We start from the raw sequence: 19,849 nt of genomic DNA, 5'->3' as shown, positions 1-19,849 counted from the left end.
GTGCTAGAATTGCTTGAACAGTCTGGGAGATGGAGGTTGCAGTGAGTCAAGATCACACCACTGCACTCTGGCCTGGGCAACAAACGGAGACTCTTGTCTCAAAAAAAAAAAACAATAATAATAATTAATAGCTAGGCAACTACTGCAATAATTGTTATTGAATATACATTCCTTTCTCATTAGTGGGCACTGTGATCTTTATCAAATATTTTGCTATTCCACTTTTTAGAATTTGCTTCAGGGAAACCTAGTGTCTTAGAGGTATCTGCCGGTATAATCTGGCTTCTTCATCATTGACTTATTTGTTATGACTTTATAATACTTTAGCACCCAATAATTCAACTCACTTGCATGACTCTAATTCCCCATGTTTTTCTTAGACATCCTAATAGATTTATTCTCTTATTTGAATTTTACAGTCATGTTGTCAATTTCCCATACTTAAATTTGGTTACTTAATTTTGGATTACTGTTACTTAAACTTGGATCAGAAGTGAATGACACTTACGAAATAACCTGAGAGTTGACATGTGTAATAATGAGCATTCTTCACATCCCCTGGGACATAATGTGTATCTGCATTTTTCTGATTCTTTTTTCTATTTTTCAATAGATTTTTGTGGTTTTCTACATCACTAAAAGAACTAGTAATACATAGAGGTGCTCAATGCTAATGCTGGGTGGATAATGCAGCATTGCTGGAGGGATTAAAGGCAAATTACCTCTTAGCCTTTGAAGGTTCTTCTAAGTAGAGGGATCTGTTGCTTAATTCACATTTTAATGCATTTAATAGCTCTAAAAATATTTTATCTGGACCTCCTATTTGCCAGACACTCTAATAGGTTCTATGAGGGATTTAGACAAAGACTCAGCCATAGGTCCTATCATCGAGATTCTTCCAGTCTGTGAGGAGACACAAACCTGCATAAATGCAATTACATTATAATATTGCAGGTGTAAAATGAAAGTATGTTAAGAGCAAAGAGTTGGCATATGATTAACAGCTATGATATGTGGGCAAGACTTCCAGATGAGTTGCTGATGAAACTTGTGTGAGGCACAAAGAAGATGGATAAGAGTTTCACAGGAGTGTAAAATGGCAATGTGCATTATGTGTTTGTTAAGGGGTATCAAGATGTGGAAGACATCATCTGTGATTCTTCCTGAGTCTTGGACTCTGTAAAATCCACATTGTCAAGTCATAAGTCAACTTGAAGCTCAGAGGCTGCCTGTGATGGCAAAAAGGGTGTGAATCTCCAGGGCAAGACAAAGATTAAGTAATGGATGCTTTGATGTTGTTTCCTTGAATGCATCTATCTCATGTGTGTTTCTCCCCAAATATTTGGTGATAATGTGGTTTGGCTGAAGAAGAGAATGTTTGTTGAACATTATGTCAGCATAATATCAGCTTTAGAATTTCACAGATATCTAAGTGTCCTAAGAGACCAACTGGACTGGACATCAGACCAAGATTCTGATAAAAGGGGATAACAGAGATTAACCAGAGCAGAAAAAGTACTTTTCTGAGCCAGAGATAACAAGAGAAACTTAAAGAAAGTGCTGAAGCAAGAAACTTTAAGCCTGTGAGTAGGTAAGTAAAAACTTAAATTTTTTGCAATAATACCAAAGAAGATTTCCTTTTCTATCGTATTAAATTAGTGCTATCGGCTTTGGTCTAGATGCTTCTGTCTGAAGTATAGTGGCTGTAGTATTGTCTTTGGAATAAATATTAATAACGTTTGTTTCTGAGTATTCATTTTCATAATTAATTGCTTCAGGTTGAGCTATGTCGCAATTAAAGATCATTTTGAACCAACTTCTACACTCAAAACATGAGGAAACTGAGGCTCGTAGAGAAGAAATGACACTTGAAAGTCTCTCTGACAACCTATGCATTTAACATTCATATATAACACTAACATTTTACACTTTTGCTATTTTCCTTTGAGTAGAGAAGCCATCATGAATGATTCGTTTTTTGTTTTTGTTTTTTTGGATGGTCTTTAGTTTTTAGAACCATTTTAGGTTTGTAGCAAAATTAAGTGGGAGGTACACAGATTTCCTGTATATCCGCTGCCCTCAAACATACATAGCATCTCATGTTATCAAACATCCCTACCAGAGGGGTACATTTGCTATAACTGATGAACCTACACTGACATATCACTATCGGTCAAAGTCCATACTTTACATTAGGATTCACACTTGGTGTTATACATTCTATGGGTTTGGACAAATTTATAATGACATCTATCCATTATTACAGTATCATATAGAGTTGTTTCACTGCCTTAAAAGTACCCTGTGCTTTGCCTATTCATACTTCCCTTCCCCTAACTCCTGGAAAACACTGATCTTTCTTCTGTTTTCCAAAATCTCATATAGTTGGAGTCACACAGTACGTAGAATTTTCAGATTAGTTTCTTTTACTTACTAATATGCATTTAAGTTTCCTCCACCTTTTAGTATGATTTGAAAGCCCATTTCTTTCTAGTGCTTAATAATATTTTATTGTCTAGATGTACCACAGATTTTTTTATCCATTCACCTACTGAAGGACATCTTGGTTGCTTTGAATTTTTAGAAATTATCAATGAAGCTACTATAAACATTTGAGTACAGATTCTTGTGTGACGTAAGTTTTCATCCCCTTTGGGTAAATACCAACGGGCTCAATTGCAGGATTATAGGGTGAGAGTATGTTTAGTTTTATAAGAAACCACCGATCTGTCTTCCAAAGTGGCTGTACCATTTTGTATTGGCACCAGCAATAAATCAGAGTTCCTGTTGCTCCACAGTTTACCCAGCATTTAATGTCAGTATTCTGGATTTTGATCATTCTAATAAGTATATAGTGGTATCGAATTATTGCTTAAATTTGCATTTCTCTGATGACATACGATATGGAGTATTTTTTCATATGCTTATTTGCCATCTGTATATCTTCTTTGGTAAGGTGGCTGTTAAGTCTTTGGCTTATTTTTTCAATTGGATTGTTTCTTTTCTTATTGTTGAGGCTTAAGAGTTCTTTGTAGATATTGAATAATAGTTCTTTATCAGATAGGTATTTGGCAAAAATTTTCTCCCAGTGTACGAGTTAACTAGTTTCTCCTGATGAGATATCTTATTAAGAAGACAAGAATGCTCTCTAGTGTATGTCAAAATGCCTCCTTTCCCCTTCCTCTGCCAGAAGCACAAGGGGATTTTTAATTTTTAAAATTTTTTTGCCAATATTTACTGTGAGAACTTGGTGCAACTCCTGGAGGCAAAACTCAAAAGTGTGTCTCTCCTCCCCTCAACCACCTACTCCAGGACTGGATCTCCCTGGAGTTTTTAATCCTTGGACTTGTTTACACTGACCTCCAGAAATGCATCAATTACAGCTCAGGTTTTCCTACTCAAAATTGATTCCCTTGGAGGTTTCTGTTCTAATAAGCTGTGATTTTTTTTTTTTTTTTAATTCACCTCTTGACTTACCCAGTTTTGGAGGCAGTGGTTTGCCCTGTGCCCTCGCTTCTCTGATCGATCTAAGAGTTGTTGATTCTTCAGTTTCTTCATCCTTTTGTAATCAAGCGTTCACCTTGCCTGCTGCCTAGACAGGGCCAGCTTATCGGGACAGGGGAATTGCAATGGAGACAGAGTAATTCAAGCAGAGTCAGCTGTGTGGGAGATCGGAGTTTTATTATTACTCAAATCAGTCTCCCCAATCAGAGTTTTTAAGGATAGTTTGTCGGGTATGGGCTTGGAAAGTGAGGAGTGCTAACTGGTTGGGTTGAAGGTAAAATCATAGGGGGTCGAAGTGAGTTCTTGCTGGCTTACATTCCTGGGTGGGATCGCAGAACTGGCTGAGCTGTATTATCAGTCTGAGTGGTGTCATCTGAGTGATGTCATATGCTACATCAGAATGCAGGGTCTGCAAATATCTCAAACACTGATCTTAGGTTTTACCATAGTGATGTTATTCCCACGAGCGATTTTGGGAAGAGTCAGAGGCTGCATGGCCCCTAAACCGTAATTTCTAATCTTGTAGCTAATTTATTAGTCCTACAAAGGCAGACTGGTCCCCAGGCAAGAAAGGGTTTTTCAGGAAAGGACTGTTATCCATTTTATTTCAGAGTTTAAACTATAAATTCCTTCCCAAGGCTAGTTTGGCCTACACCACGGAATGAACAAACACAGTTTCAAGGTTAGAAGGAAGAAGGGGTCAGTTAGGTCTGTTTCACCGACATAATTTCCTCACTTACGATTTTTTGCAAAGGCAGTTTCACTTTGACTTGTGGCAACTTCCGAGCTTCTAACATGTTTCATAGGGCTGATTTTAGGTTTTTAAACTACACATTTTATTATGTTTTAAAATGAGAGGTACATCTAATGACAGGATTATTATATATAGTATATATCTTATTATATCTTTAAACGATTAGTCTTTGGAGTTTATTTCCTGATTCTAATATTTTTCATGTTATTATCTGATAGATAAACTAATTAATCATATTATTAGAGCTAAGTCTCTGTCTGCAAGTATGAAGACTAGATCATTTAAAACAGTTAATTCTTAAAGAGCTAGAGACCCAGGAGGGAAAATGCATTTGAAAAATAAGAGTTTCTATGTCATTTGTTAAATCAACAGAAACATGACCTGAAGTTCCACCTAAAAACCTTAAAGTCCCAATTATTCTTAATTTACAAGCTAAATTTAATTGAATTAAAAGCTCAAATTTTACTTCATCAAAAGACTCTTCCCATAATTTTTGGTAAGTTTCTCATCAGTATCAACCCTTAGCGTTTACCATGAATGCTGAAGACTCACTGTGTTACACTTATCCGTTCTGTTACAGATGAACTTTACGGGAGAGATTTTAAAAAGATGAATGTATTAGCATTTAAGCAGTCAGAGAATAATACACCAACCCAAGTAAGAGAGGTCTATGAAGCTGTTTTGTTTGTTTTTGTTGGTCGTGGTGGTGGTAAATTTACCATTACTAGCCACCAAATGATGGAGTCTGTGATTGTTCCAGTGCCTCTCAGATAATAATATCTTTAATCTTAATATATTTTCATCTTAATATTGCAGACGATCTGGTGATGTTGTCGTGCTGGTAAGAAACAGAGCTCAGGTAGCCCACTTCTCTTAAACCTCTAAAAGTGTTTCTTACTTTTAAAAATATTTCTGGAGTTAAAAGTCCTGAGATGTATAGCTCTCTCTCAGTCTGAGAGACTCACTTACCTGAGCAAATACTTGAAGTTTTTCCTTACATGCAGAGCCTCGGTAGGAAGATAACGTATCAGTCAGGTGTTGCCTTTACTCTGCCAGAGGCTTCAGCTGTTAGGAAATTTACCATTCTAACTTTTCACTGTTGGAATCGCTGGGTCATGCAGAGAAGCAAAATCCTTTAGATTTCTTTCGTCCTCTGTTGGCAGTACTGTAGCCCTGACTTAGGATTCAGCCGTTACATTTTCTTTTGCAACTGGAGAAAATTGAAAATGTAACTTCATAATATCCCTCCACTCAATGTTGTCAAAGACACTTAAAAACTCCCAGTTACTACTTAAGCCTTAAAGGTGCAAAGGCAATTTCGTTTTGGGGCTTTGCTCCTCTTTTTCAGCTGACTCTCTAAAAGCCTGTTTCTTCCCCAGAAGCAGGTGTCTTGTTGCTGAGTATCACACTTATAGTAGGGGTGGATCTTTGAAACTGGATCTGTGGACTTTTCTCTCTTACCATGAGCCCTCTGATCTCTGCAGCATTTTTCCTTCCTTGGAATTCTTGCACAAACAGGAGTGATTGATTTTCAAAATTCAGACTATCCAGTTTGATCATTTTAATCCTACCACAAAATCATGGCTGCAAGAGGAAACTTTATTTAAGATATATCAGCCAGGATTCTAAAGAAAAGTTGGTGTTCATTTAATTCTTTTAAAGTCTTGGAAGGTATCTAATCGCCACAACCAACCATTAACTGAGACGTCATTTTATTTTTCTGAGTCCCAAGAGCAACATAGTAGGCCTTCAAAGCATATTAATCTTGAATAGAATCAATAAAGAATAAACGTCATTTTTAACAGACTGGAAAAATGTGAATTCTCTTGCAGTGATGTAACCATGCCGAAGTATGAAGTTGTGTTTTTGTGTGATGGGAGTAATTGAAGAGCTGAGGGCAGGCTGCAAAATGCAGTCAAAGGAAAGCAGGCTTGCCTTCAGCAAATGAGAAGCTTATAGCTTTGTCTTCACAGCATAGTAAAAAGATTAAACAGAATCAGACTGAGGAAGAAATTTATATCTCACGATGCCTGCCCATTTTCTGAGAAAGGACACAGTCATCTCTTGGTATCTATGGAAGATTGGTTCCAGGGCCCTTGGTGACTTTAAAATTTCAGGATCCAAGTCACCCATAAAATGGCATATTACTTACATATAGCCTACACACATCCTCCCACGTTTTTTTTAAATCATCTCTGGATTACTTACAATGGAAATGCCATATAAATAGATGTTATACTGTGTTGTTTTTCATTTTTATTATTTTGTTGTATTTTCATTTGTTTTTTATTTTATTTTGTTTTAATATTTCTGCTCTGAGGTTGGTTGAATCTATGCATGCACAACCCATGGATACAGAGGGCCACTGTAGTTGCAAAATAACATATGCCCAATTTTGTCTTAAGAACAAGGTATTAGTTCACAGGAAGGACAACCAAAGGTCCTTTATTCATTTGTTTTTGTATTTATTTAAGAAGTACATATTGAGCACCTGTTTCCTCTCAGTTACCATGAAGAGTTAGAGAGACAGGAGGGTGGGTGGTAGATACCAAGATGATAAAGACAGGACCTTGAGGAGTTCATAGTATGATGGGGGAAGAGAGATATGCAAATAAATCATCAGAATTTGTAGTTACAAATGGGATACTTGAGCCTGAGCAATGTGCTCTGGAAGCACATTTTGCCTGGGAAGAAGCAGGAGTAAGTTTATGAAAGATGCGTGGGTCTCTAGTAAGTGACTGGTACAGTATATTTAATGATTCCAGGCTTTAGACTTCTCCAATCAGGCAAACAAACTAACCTATATGTAAGAGATATACAGTACCTTGTCCAAATTTTTGTCCAAATATTTTCATACTATAGATGTGTTCTAGCCCCTCTGACTAACCTTTCATTTTAACTGAGACTGGAGCAGGGTGGAGCAGCTGAGCCTTGGAAACGTAAAACCAGGGAACAGTAGGTGGTGTGAGACTACAGACCTCAAATCTTCATGAGTTCTGGTCTCAGGTAGATTAAATTAATTCAGTGATGTAGAAGTAATAAAATAAAATAAAATAAAATAAAATAAAGTCTGACTTCTGGAAATGACTCAACAGTTTAACAACAAACTTTCTTTCAAATCTATAAGTATCTATTCTTATTATAAACGATTCTTGTAAGGTTTAAGGTGTGGACATTCCCACCTCACTGGCCGCTGTTGTGTGTGTGTGTTTTGCAATTCTACCTAGACCTCAGCCAGACTTTTGGGAAATTTAGAAGGGATCACAGGGCCAGGAGAAGATAAAGACAAGAAAAAAAAAGAGAAAGAGGACAGTTTTTCTAGGATAGAGCAGATTTCGTTCTCTTGGTCCTCCAGGCTTTTTCTCCCTCCTGATGATTTGTGAAAACCCACCTTCCTGAAATTCCATGGACCAAAGTACTGCAAGAAAGTAGAGGACAAAATCGAAAAGAATTTGGAGTGAAACTCCATTACACTGGATTATGCCTACTAGATGTGACAAAATTCTAACTCTAACTCTAATTCTAAAATCTAATTCTTTGGCTTTTAACATTCCACACTGATGATCCTGAATAATAGAAAATAGATTATGTAGACAGAATTTGAAAAAAAAATTCTAAGTGGACTTATGTGTGTTAATGGGTTAATACATGAGAATCCTTTGTGTTTTCAAAGCAAACTTGCATGGGTTTCAAAATATTGTAACTAGTAGCTAACGTTAAAAATATTATATCTTTTAACTCAATTAAAAGCTGGGCATGGTGGCTCATCCTTGTAATCCCAGCACTTTGGGAGGCAGAGGTGTGTGGATCGCCTGAGGTCAGGAGTTCGAGACCAGCCCGACCAACATGGTGAAACTCCGTCTTTACTAAAACATACAAAATTAGCCAGACCTAGTGGCACATGCCTGTAATCCCAGCTACTCGGGAGGCTGAGGCAGGAGAATCGCTTGAACCCCGGAGGCAGAGGTTGCAGTGAGCTGACATTGCACCAATGCATTCCAGCCTGGGCAACAAGAGCAAAACTGTCTTGAAAAAAAATTGATAAATTAAACATTTTTTTAAATAAATAAAAATAGTAGAATATTGAAGTTGCTAAGCCTTTAACGTTTTTCAAAATGGTGACAGTTATTTTTGTTTCATGCTTAGGAAAGATGCCCCATTACCATGAAATCAAGTTTTCTATGGCAGTTTGCCTACATTCCCTCATATTTTTTTAAATAAAATCAGTTCATCAAAGGGATAATTAAATGTGGTTTATTTGGAAATGAACTCATAAATCAGAAACATATTTGCCTGGACCATAAATCCTGATTTTTTTCGCCCATGAAATTTGGTTATTTTACCCATGAGTTCAATAATATAGGCAGGCGCAGTGGGTCACGCCTGTAATGCCAGCACTTTGGGAGGCTGAGGCAGGCGGATCACGAGGTCAGGAGATCGAGACCATCCTGGCTAACACGGTGAAATCCCGTCTCTACTAAAAATACAAAAAATTAGCTGGGCGTGGTGGCAGGTGCCTGTAAGTCCCAGCTACTCGGGAGGCTGAGGCAGGAGAATGGCGTGAACCAGGGGAGGCGGGGCTTGCAGTGAGCCAAGATCCTGCCGCTGCACTCCAGCCTGGGCGACAGAGCGAGACTCCATCTCAAAAAATAAATAAATAAATAAATAAATAAATAAATAAAAATTAAAAAAAATTAAGTAACATAGCTTGGGTAATTGAATGCTAAAGTAAACAGTCTCGTGAGATTTAAAATTTATAACTGACATTGTTTGACTGGAAGTAACCCTCTGGGGAAGTCACTATACAGAATTGTTAACATTAAAATGTAGTTAATGAACAAATGAAGCTGGGCAACTTTTCGTGCAGATTTTGAAGGGAGAGTGAACATCCCTTTCCAACCTTACAATTCTTTGTCTTTACTGAGATCTTCTCGAGTTGTTAAATTTCAACCTGTTCTTTATAGTGTCAAATGAAAGTGCCATTAGGGTAATCCCATAGAACTAGTTCGTGACTTTCTTTTTTTTACAGTGATACTGTGGTTTGGATGTTCAGAACATCCAGGCACTTCCAGATCAGTATCAGCTTCAACGGCTCAAAGTTGTTCCAGGAAATGAATGAAGTGCCCTGTGTGACCTCCAGTAAGCTTGCTTATTTCAAGAGAGCTTGGTGTTTTCTCGTGACAACCTTGCAGATTACTTCAGTGACAACGTAAGCCTTGTTCCAACACTCAGAGGAAAAGAAAGGTTTTTAATGAAATGGTGAGAGTTGAAGGAAGAAAAATGACTAACACAACACGTTGGCCCACTCATGGTGAAGATGAGACTTAAAGGAAGTTTGGCTCCTACTTCCTTTCGAAATAATTGCAACACCTAGGAAAATTAACATTCAGTCAATAGCTGGGCTCTGCCAATGTGCATTTTCTTCCTTGCAGAACACCTAAAAAAAAATTGAATTCCAGAGTACATTTCTTACTCAGATTAAGGACACCGACAAGGTCATTTCTAGTCTGCCCCAGGTACCATATGCAAAAGGATGGGAGTGGGAGGGAGAACACTGATGAAGAGAACCTGGCACCCTTACTACCTGTGTGACTTTGAGGTTAACTTTTTCAGGCTAATATTTGTATTTGGAAAATGGGAGTGATGATTTTGTATTTACTCGCAAAGAAGTTTAGAAGGATTAAACAAGATAACACATGTAAGGCACATAGCACACTGCCTGACACTTAGCAAATGCTACATAGGAGATAGCTGCTATTAATAGCTCAACACGATAGTTTCCTTGTGGAATTTTCTCCCACTGACTCTCTTTTAACTAAGTGGCAGTACTGTTTTTGTATCTATTTTAGGAAAAAATAAAGACCTGCAGAACAAACCTAGTTTCTATTTCCTTGTCATGAAATAAGCTTTCCCTTAAGAAATACCCAGCACAAAGACAACCCCAAATATATTATGAGAAGGTTCATTACTTCTGAATGGTCATTTAACTAAAGTGACAAAAGAACGATGACAGGATTATTATTATTTTCCTTGTTATACTAGGCTTGATGGTGAGTTCATGTTACACTTAGCATTATTAGGAAGAATTAGTGTAATTGTTAGAATTATCACTGGGGAAGAGTACTCTGCTTCCTAGAGAGTGGATACCCCATCTTACCAATAAAGGCAATAAAGAAGATGAAGGTGACACTTTTTAGCAATTCTGTGGTTTAGTGACTCTGTCCTATTCATCTTTGAGTCCCACTGAGACTGGTTTGAAATACAGAGATACTAATACCTTGTACAGACAGAGCAAGCACTGCTTTTTGGAAGTTGGATGGAAGACCATATATATACACACACATATATATACACACATATATATACACATATATATACACATATATATATACACATATATATACACATATATATACACATATATATACACATATATATACATATACACACACACACACACACACACACACATATAACCCCTGTCTAACACATAGATGTGGTTTGAGGAATTTCCATCTGTTTTTGGCACTGCCTCTTTGGTGCATGTGGCACTCGTTCAAACAGCTCTCAGGTTTCACTGAGCTTAGGATTTGCCATCTGGTTGTTTGGAACAACTTTTCTTTGTCCACTGATAAACCCAACAAAAGGGTTACGAACAAAAATGAGCATGATACAGTTGCCAGGAAAGATGCATTTCTCTGACAGTTTCCTCCTCTATTTTTTTTTATAGCAACACTCATTTTCCATAGCTCTGAATACCACCATCACCATCCAATTCCACCCTGGGAGGAAATAAGGGAGCAGGCTCCATATATAGATTACATACTCTATGTAAAATTGCTTGTACTCAACCCCAAAACACTCTGAACTCACTTCATCACTATCGGTTGGAGAGAAAAATTCTGTGCCTGAACAAGGTGCAGATTTGTAGCACCATTATCAGAGGCAGGGCTGATTAGCATATCACGGGCCAGCAATATTACTGAAATCAGAAATAAAATTTAAAGTCACGTTTAAGGTAAAATAATTTGCTTATTTCATTCAAATCCAAAAACTAGGAATCATATGATAGATAATTGGGTTGTATGTTTTAAAAAAGGCAAAGGAAATAGGGGAGGTGTCTAAATTTCTAACTTAATCCTATAGACAAATTGCAAATAAATTATAGAAACAGAACAGGGACCTATCCAAAAATCATAGAATTTCTAGGCTGAAAAGAATCTTCTGTTTGACTTAATCATCTTAATTTTACACATGAAAAATTGAGTCTAAGGGAAGTTAAACGGCATTTCAAGCTCACAGATGAGTAAGTGGCAAAGATGAGACCACAGGCTAGATCTCTCCATTTTAAGATGGGTGTTTTCAAAGTATGTAATCAATTTGTGACTTCTTGTCAATATTATCCAGTTCAATTTTGTTTAATTTAATAAGGACCTACTGTTTTCTCATGGCAACCATCTTATTTAGATACCTTCTAAAACATAGAAGTGTCAACTGATTGATGAGATTTAATAATATTATCCAGATTACCTTTTGTTTCATAAAAGATCCCCACAAGAGTTATATGTTCATATTTTACAAAACAAATTGTATACCATTATTTTCATATTTTAATTTCATCCTAGTACAACTGACTGGATGATGGGAAGGTTCAGTCCATGTATCAGGTAGAACGAATCATCATCACATATAATTATGTGCCCCAGAGGCAAAATGCCTGGTTCCCTCTACTCATTGTCTTCTCCACAGAGACAGGCAAGGAAAATGGTTATCAGTGAAGCTGTTTTGTCAATTTCTGATTAATTTGGGGGAAATGGTCGCAGTTTGTTTCCTGTTACGTCATGATGCATGGATTTGGTGCTTTCATAAACACAAGTATGTTCAGATGATTCAACAGTTTGGTTTTGACAAATTCATTAATACATTGATTTTCATATCAAAGAATATATTGATCTATTTAAAGGACTGGCTATGTATCGGGCACTCAATCTGTGTTCCCCAACCACGCTGAAATTTTGTTTTCCCCCAACAGGCCCACATGAAAGTACAGAAAGCCACTGATAGGCTGGCTATGGGACCGACCTAATTGGAAGTGAGGCACTGACCCAAAATTTGGTGACAAAAATAGACTAGAAATTTATTCCTTTCTTTTTCTTTTCTTTCTTTTTTTTTTTTCTACAGAGTCTCACTCTGTCACCCAGGTTGAAGTGCTGTGATGCGATCATAGCTCACTGTAGCCTCAATCTCCCAGGCTCAAGTGATCCTCCAGCATTAGCCTTTTGAGTAGCTGGGACTGCAGGTATGTGCTACCAAGCCCAGCTCATTTTAAAAATTTTTAGTAGGCCAGGCACGGTGGCTCAAGTCTGTAATCCCAGCACTTTGAGAGTCCAAGGCGGGGAGACCACGAGGTCAGGAGATCAATACCATCCTGGCTAACATGGTGAAACCCTGTCTCTACTAAAAATACAAAAAATTAGCCGGGTGTGGTGGCAGGCACCTGTAGTCCCAGCTACTTGGGAGGCTGAGGCAGGAGAATGGCGTGAACCAGTGAGGCGGAGCTTGCAATGAACCAAGATTGTGCCACTGCACTCCAGCCTGGGCAACAGAGTGACACTCTGTCTCAAAAAAAAAAAAAAAAAAAAAAAAAAAGAGAATTAAATAAAGGAGTGAAAAAAATTTTTAGTAGATAGGAGGCTGAGCTGGGAGGATCACCTGAACCTAGGAGGCTGAGGCTGCAGTGGGCTGTGAGCTATGATCATGCCTCTGCACTTCAGCCTGACCAACAGAGATCCCGTCTCAAAAAAAAAAAAAAGAAAAAAAAATAGGAGAGATGAGGACTTGCTATGTTGCCTATGCTGGTCCTGAACTCCTGAGCTATATAGCAGTCCTCCCACCTTGGTCTCTCAAAGTGCTGGGATTACAGGCGTGAGCCACCATGCCCAGCTGTAGGTGGAGCATCATCAGGTTTTAGGTGGTAGCAATAAGCAAATCATTTGAGGTCACAGTATCCAACCAAGAACTCAGTAGAGATAGAGCTTGTGGATTAGATACATCACTACCTGAAGCTGAGCATGAGGAGTGGGAAAATTAGTGATTAGCAACAACACGCGTGTCTAATTAAACAAATAAAAAGAAACTATTAAAGTAGAAATAAGAACTACTGAATATAAATACCTTCAACAGTTGTATGCTATTTCTTTTTTTTCCCCTTTTTTACTCAAACGACTTGCACTTATATTTAGGAGTTTCAGTTGGCTTTTCTCACCACTAGGCTCTTCTTATTTCTTGCACCTTCTGTCCCAAGGATCTATATACATGTCACCTGTCACAAGCTTAGAACTGATGAGACATGAGTACTTTGGGCTGATTACACTGTTTTTTGCTCTCCTCCAATTACTGATATCTGAGCTGGGCCAAATGAGTGGGCTTCAGACCAGGCTGCCAGATCGAATACACCATACGATTCAAAGTTTCTGCCTCTGGAATCCCTATAGCTCATTTATCTGTAGCTCACTTGCTTCTTTCTTTCTTTCTTTCTTTTCTTTCTTTCTTTCTTTCTTTCTTTCTTTCTTTCTTTCTTTCTTTCTTTCTTTCTTTCTTTTCTTTCTTTTTCTTCTTTCTTTGTTTCTTTTTTTTTTTTTTTTTTAAATAAATCACCTTAAGCTGTGTTAGAGGCCGGCCATGATGCAGTACTCTAATAGCTTGGTTATGTTGGTAATTACAATCATATGAGACAAAGTGTCTCATGTAGCATATGACAACAGGAACCCAATAAGGGCATTGGTAATTTGAGTTCCCATTTTAAGAAGAATCTGATTAAAAATATATATATATATATATATATATATATATATTCCCCTTGTCTGCCTAAAACTTTAGAAAGCTCATGAGCAATCTTGGGATATTTGGAATAGTTACTCAACAATCAAATTTCAGGTTTTGATAATTTCTAGTACTCAAGAAAAAAAGAAAAGTGACTCTCTAGCCATCTATGGTTTATGAAACTGAATTGTGTCATTCTGACAAAGCAAAATATATTGCTTTCATAAGGGAATGGAAACATTTGTTTTCAAAGAATATCGGTAAGACATCAATGAAATCTTGTCTCCCTGTATGAAATATATACTAATTTCCTTTTAATTCTAGAAAGCAAATATCGCATTTACATACTATACTTATTTGGCAGGACAAGCAAAGTTCCCCAGGAAAGACCAGGGGTGGTTGATAGATAGATATTTACTGGTTCATATTTTTTTTTTTAAATTCCTAAATGTTGTGAAGTTTTAAAAGTTCTCTAAAGTTTTTTCTTTTCTTTTCTTTTTCTTTTCTCTTTTTTTTTTTTTTTTTTTTTTTGTTCTTTGAGATGGAGTATTGCTCTTTTTCCCCACGCTGGAGTGCAATGGAGCAATCTGGGCTCACCGCAACCTCCTCCTCCCGGGTTCAAGCGATTCTCCTGCCTCAGTCTCCTGCCTCAGAGTAGCTGGGATTACAGGCATGTGCCACCACGCCCAGCTAATTTTGCATTTTTAATAGAGACAGGGTTTCTCCATGTTGGTCAGACTGGTCTTGAACTCCCGACCTCAGGTGATCCTGCCGCCTCGGCCTCCCAAAGTGCTGGGATTACAGGCGCGAGCCACCGCACCCAGCCTTATTTTCTTTTTTAAAAATGGCAAAGGAATCTTGTTTGGGAAGTTTATTAACATTGAGAATTTGTTTCCTCTGTTTTTGTGTGTGTCTGTGTGTGTGAGAGAGAGATCCTAGCCCTGACTTTTTCCCCTGTTCCTCATTTATCATCCTGTCCAGGTCAGTTCACGGGGTCTGTCCCTGGATGGTACAGCTTCCCGTTGCTTTCTGTCTGTAGGCCTTGGGATAAAACATCAAGAGATTGAATCTATTAGCGGGTCTTTCAAAACTCTGCTTTTATTTTCAAAAGTCGATGTTCGTTTGATTCTACAGAGGTGTTGGAATTTTCTCCTTGTTTTAATCTTGGCTCTCTGTTTCTGCTTTGACATAAAAGAGATCTTCTTAAGTGGCTATAAAACTAGTGCATATTATTAACACAAAACATTTTCAGGGACACAGGAAGTTTTGAAAATGAACTTTGGTACTGGTTATCTTAGCCAATTCCTCAGGAATCAATTTAATCATAGAAGGGATGTTTACAAGAAGATCTATAATGTACATATGTGTGTGCATGTTTTATAAGTTGTTTTCTTTGGTTAGCATTAAAAACATGATGAAAAAGAGGCCAAGTATGGTGTGGGTGTTCCTGTTATTTTATATATACATTGGATCCTTGTAAAATACTTAGGAAAAGTGAGATTCCTAGACAGAGAAGATTCTAAATCTGCACATTGCTGAAAAACCAGATGCGATAGATTGAAAAGCATTTACTTTGGGTGTTTTATGTAAGTGCGCTAGTGCCACAGAATTGAGGAAAAAAAGCCTAAAACACAAGAACCACCACCACCACAACAACAAAATCTAACTTGAGATGAACAAAAAGGAAAGAATGTTTCAAGGGTAAGATAAATTTCCTGGAGTGCAACAGTGGTGAGCTGATATGCTCTAGAATGCTATAACTGAGATCTGAAACAAATAGCAGAATTAAAAATTGAAGCCTAGGATAAAAGATGGAAGATGAGTTGGAAGGATAACATAATCTAGTCAATAAGGCACTCCATGTATAAGAATAAAAGAAGCTCTTGAACAACTTCTTTGACTACCATATATACAGTATTATTGTGGAAAGGTGAAAAATATAAAAGTGGAATTACTTGTATGTCTGCAAAACACCAAATAGGTTTTTGACAATCTCCATGGAGTTAAAAGTTTCATTCTTCATTTGACTGTTTAGGTATTAAATAGTTATAATCCTAGAATAAAGAGTTGATTACACCATACGACTTTTTTTTAAATGCAAATTACTTCCAATTCACTTGACATATGAGGGAACAATTTGAACATGTGTCTGCTTGAGCATAGCATAAAATTTGAGCCAACTTTCTACGTGCCAATGTGAAATTTTGCCTCTGAGAAACACTAGGTAAATGCAATAAAATCTGCACCCAGGTCAATTGATCTATGTAAGAATACACGCAGAAAATCAATCATCTCCCAGCCACCTCAGTTCACAGTGTGGTATAAGCTCACCCATCCTGGTGTTACAAGTTTCCATCAGATTTCAGACAACTTCAGGACAACTCAAAAACAGCAAACATTTCTTCCAGTGCCCACTTCCATGAGTAAACTTCAGGTTTTGAGTAAACTTCAGGTTTTTCAAGGCAAAATGTCATATTTATTACAGTATCTATGCATTTCTTAACAATGACCATGTGCAAAACTATGCTACCCTTTTCCTTGGGTTCTTATTTTTTATTATTTATTATCATATTTATTACTTTATTTTGAATTTTTAAAAGGAAAAGTCTCACTGTGTTCCCTAAGCTGGAGTGCCGTGATAAGATCTTAGCTCACTGCAGCCTCAAGCTCCTAGGCTCAAGGGATCCTCCCGCTTCACCCCCTCAAGCAGCTGGGACCACAGGCACCACCATGCCCAGCTAAATTTTTTATGTTTTGTAGAGATGGGGACTCACTATGTTGCCCAGGCTGGTCTCAAACTCCTGGCCTCAAGTGATCCTCCCACCTCAGCCTCTCAAAGTGTTGGGATTACAGGCATGAGCCACCATGCTTAGCCAAGGTCCTTATCTTTTTAAAAAATGCACTTCTGGTAACATTTTTGAGCGTTATGCTCCTATGCTCCCAATTCTATTTTGTTGAAAGTCCTGTGATTTTTTTTTTTTTTTTTGAGACTCCTCTCTGTCGCCCAGGCTGGAGTGCAGTGGCACTATCTCGGCTCACTGCAGGCTCCGCCCCCGGGATTCACGCCATTCTCCTGCCTCAGCCTCCCAAGTAGCTGGGACTACAGGCACCCGCCACCTCTCCCAGCTAATTTTTTGTATTTTTAGTAGAGACGGGGTTTCACCGTGTTAGCCAGGATGGTCTCGATCTCCTGACCTCGTGATCCGCCCGCCTCAGCCTCTCAAAGTGCTGGGATTACAGGCGTGAGCCACCATGCTTAGCCAAGGTCCTTATCTGTTTAAAAAATGTACTTCTGGTGACATTTTTGAGTGTTATGCTCCCAATTCTGTTTTGTTGAAAGTCCTGTGATTTTTGTTGCAGATCATGCATCGTATGGTGAGTTTCAGAACCACTATGTCACGTTATAGTGGAACTAATGGCATAGCTCACTGTGAGCAGTGTGATGGCAGAAAAGAACACATGGGTGACAAGCGCACTAGGCACCAAACACTTTAATGTGCCAGGACTCTGAGCCCTGCAGGTGCTATTTTCTATGAAATAGGATCTCTTCTCTACTACAGTAGCAAGAAAATCTCAACATGCTACTTTGTCTTTATTTTCAAATGTGTCCTCTGGTCATTGTATTCCTAATGCCTCCACGGTTTTGTTTACCTAGGATGAACCTAACCAGTTGGCAGTGCCTCGTACTCTGTGATGGATTTTCCGAAGACCAAATGTACCATTTTCTTGTCTTTTCAAAGAGAGCCACACAGGAAGGAAAACAAGAAATTCAACTTTTAAGCTGGGCTATTCATGGCCTTTGCTAAATCCTGGCAGAATTTCACAGTTCTTCATTACAATTCATCTCACTGATTTCCTAATGCAATGAACTGGCCTTTTCATTAAGGCTATCATAGGGAATGAAGCTGAGTTACCCAATCATTAAGTGTTGTTATCTGATGAGTGAAAAATGAATTACTTTTCAATGTGCATTTGGGGAGCCGTGTGTGTGTGTGTGTGTGTGTGTTTCCACTAGATTCCATTTTGTGAAAATTGGTTCAAGTGGAAGGAGAAGGTTAATCTTTCATGTTCTGTTCTGCTAGAACACTATATGGCTTTCTGCTCTGTGAGCAGGCAAAGAAAAATTGGTGGGCTCAGGAATCAGAAATGCAGGGCCAACAGTCCTGTTTCTCACTTTCGATAAAGGCCAACATTTTACCTGCTCAAGAACATTCTATTCCTTTAACCAACGGGAGTGTTATTTAATTAGTTCCTTAGTTTTTCAGCTAAAGCAGACACATGCGCACATCACACACGCATGCGCTGCGGTGTTTTTTCTTCTATCACCCCTCCCTCCACAGAGATATCAATTTGCATAAGAGGAGAAAATAAATTCATTTAAACCCCATTCTAAATTCAGTATTAGAAATGTAATGATCTCTAACACTGACCTTTTTAAAATACTTTGTGGATAAACCATTGATTTTATTTGTTCTAAATTTACTTTAAAAGACCTGTTTTGTAAATCACTAAAACACATGTATTTTATTTACCTGTTTGGGATAATATTAAACATAATCTTTGAGGGTACTATTTTGTCTATTATAGTTTTATTCTATAACATAGATTGAACTGTTTTCATATCCAATTCATTTTCATTAAATTTTTAAATGGTAGTGGTTTAGGCTTGGGATTAGATAATATATAGCCCATTTGATATAACATTAAAGCATCTTTATTAGATGTAAATAATTTATCACCCAGGTGTTTAGTTTACAGAGTACTAAATATTTACATATTTGATAACATGTAAATCAAATGCTAAATAAAAAATTTTAATTTGCCATCCTGTTATTTCAGCATTATATAAACACATTTGCAAAGATTTTAATGTTTTAATGTGAATTAAAGGTACATGTACCTAACCTCTTATCTTTCTACCAATCCTAGTATGCATATATCTGAAATAGTAGTGTGTGAGCTGTGTGTGTGTATGTGTGTGTTCATGTGTGTGACACAGTGTATTATGTTTTTTGAAATGCAGAGATTAGGATAAAGGAAATCATAAATGCAAAATAAATTAATTCTCTAGAATAATTGTATGCAGTGGTTTGTCTACACAATTTTGTTAAATTTGGCTCATTCATTTTTTTGTCTCACGTATAAATCAAAGCAAATAGTTAAAACATGAAGTATGTTCTTTCCTAAGTTGGATTGTGGTTTACAAGATATTGAAACAACTGAGCATTATAAATATAGCTAGTCAATTTGTTGGGGGCTAAGAAAAAAAAAAGAAAGTAAAAAAGAAAATTGAAGTTGTATTTTATCTCCATGCAGCACTATACAAATTCAAAACCAAATTCAGGATTTCTGAGCTTGTAAAATCTGAACAGTAACTCTTTTCATTTTAGCCTACCTAGATCTATATTTTAATCAATGTAATATTAGCAACCTGTAGAGATGACAATGAGATGAAGATGTACAAAAACGTACCCAACTGTTCCATTTTGAAGAGTAATAATTAATGAGAACACTTATATTTGGGCAATAGCAAATGAAATTATAAGACTATATAAGCGTGACTATGTTTTTTTTGGTGTCAAATAGACTATGTCTACATGAATCCAATTCAACCACCTATGCTAAATATTCAAATGGCTACATTAATCTTTTTAAAAAAGAAACAATGTATCAGTCTTTTTGCCTTTGTATAAATATAACATTCTACATAGATTCATTCATTCCTTAAATATATATTTATTGATCACATGTTATGGGCTGGGACCTGTG

At 37.3% G+C, this 19,849-nt stretch overlaps 1 long non-coding RNA gene across 1 annotated transcript; it reads left to right on the top strand.

The window, feature by feature from the left end:
- Positions 1-1,451: 1,451 nt before the first annotated feature.
- LOC101143339 (uncharacterized) lies at positions 1,452-18,649 on the top strand. Its single transcript, XR_010133730.1, has 3 exons — positions 1,452-1,591; positions 12,440-12,561; positions 17,736-18,649. It is a non-coding gene; the product is annotated as an uncharacterized lncRNA (long non-coding RNA).
- Positions 18,650-19,849: the final 1,200 nt, after the last annotated feature.

Source organism: Gorilla gorilla, chromosome 4 (assembly GCF_029281585.2).
Source record: "Gorilla gorilla gorilla isolate KB3781 chromosome 4, NHGRI_mGorGor1-v2.1_pri, whole genome shotgun sequence".
Classification (NCBI taxonomy): Eukaryota; Metazoa; Chordata; class Mammalia; order Primates; family Hominidae; genus Gorilla; species Gorilla gorilla.
This window is presented reverse-complemented; position numbering and strand designations above follow the sequence as displayed.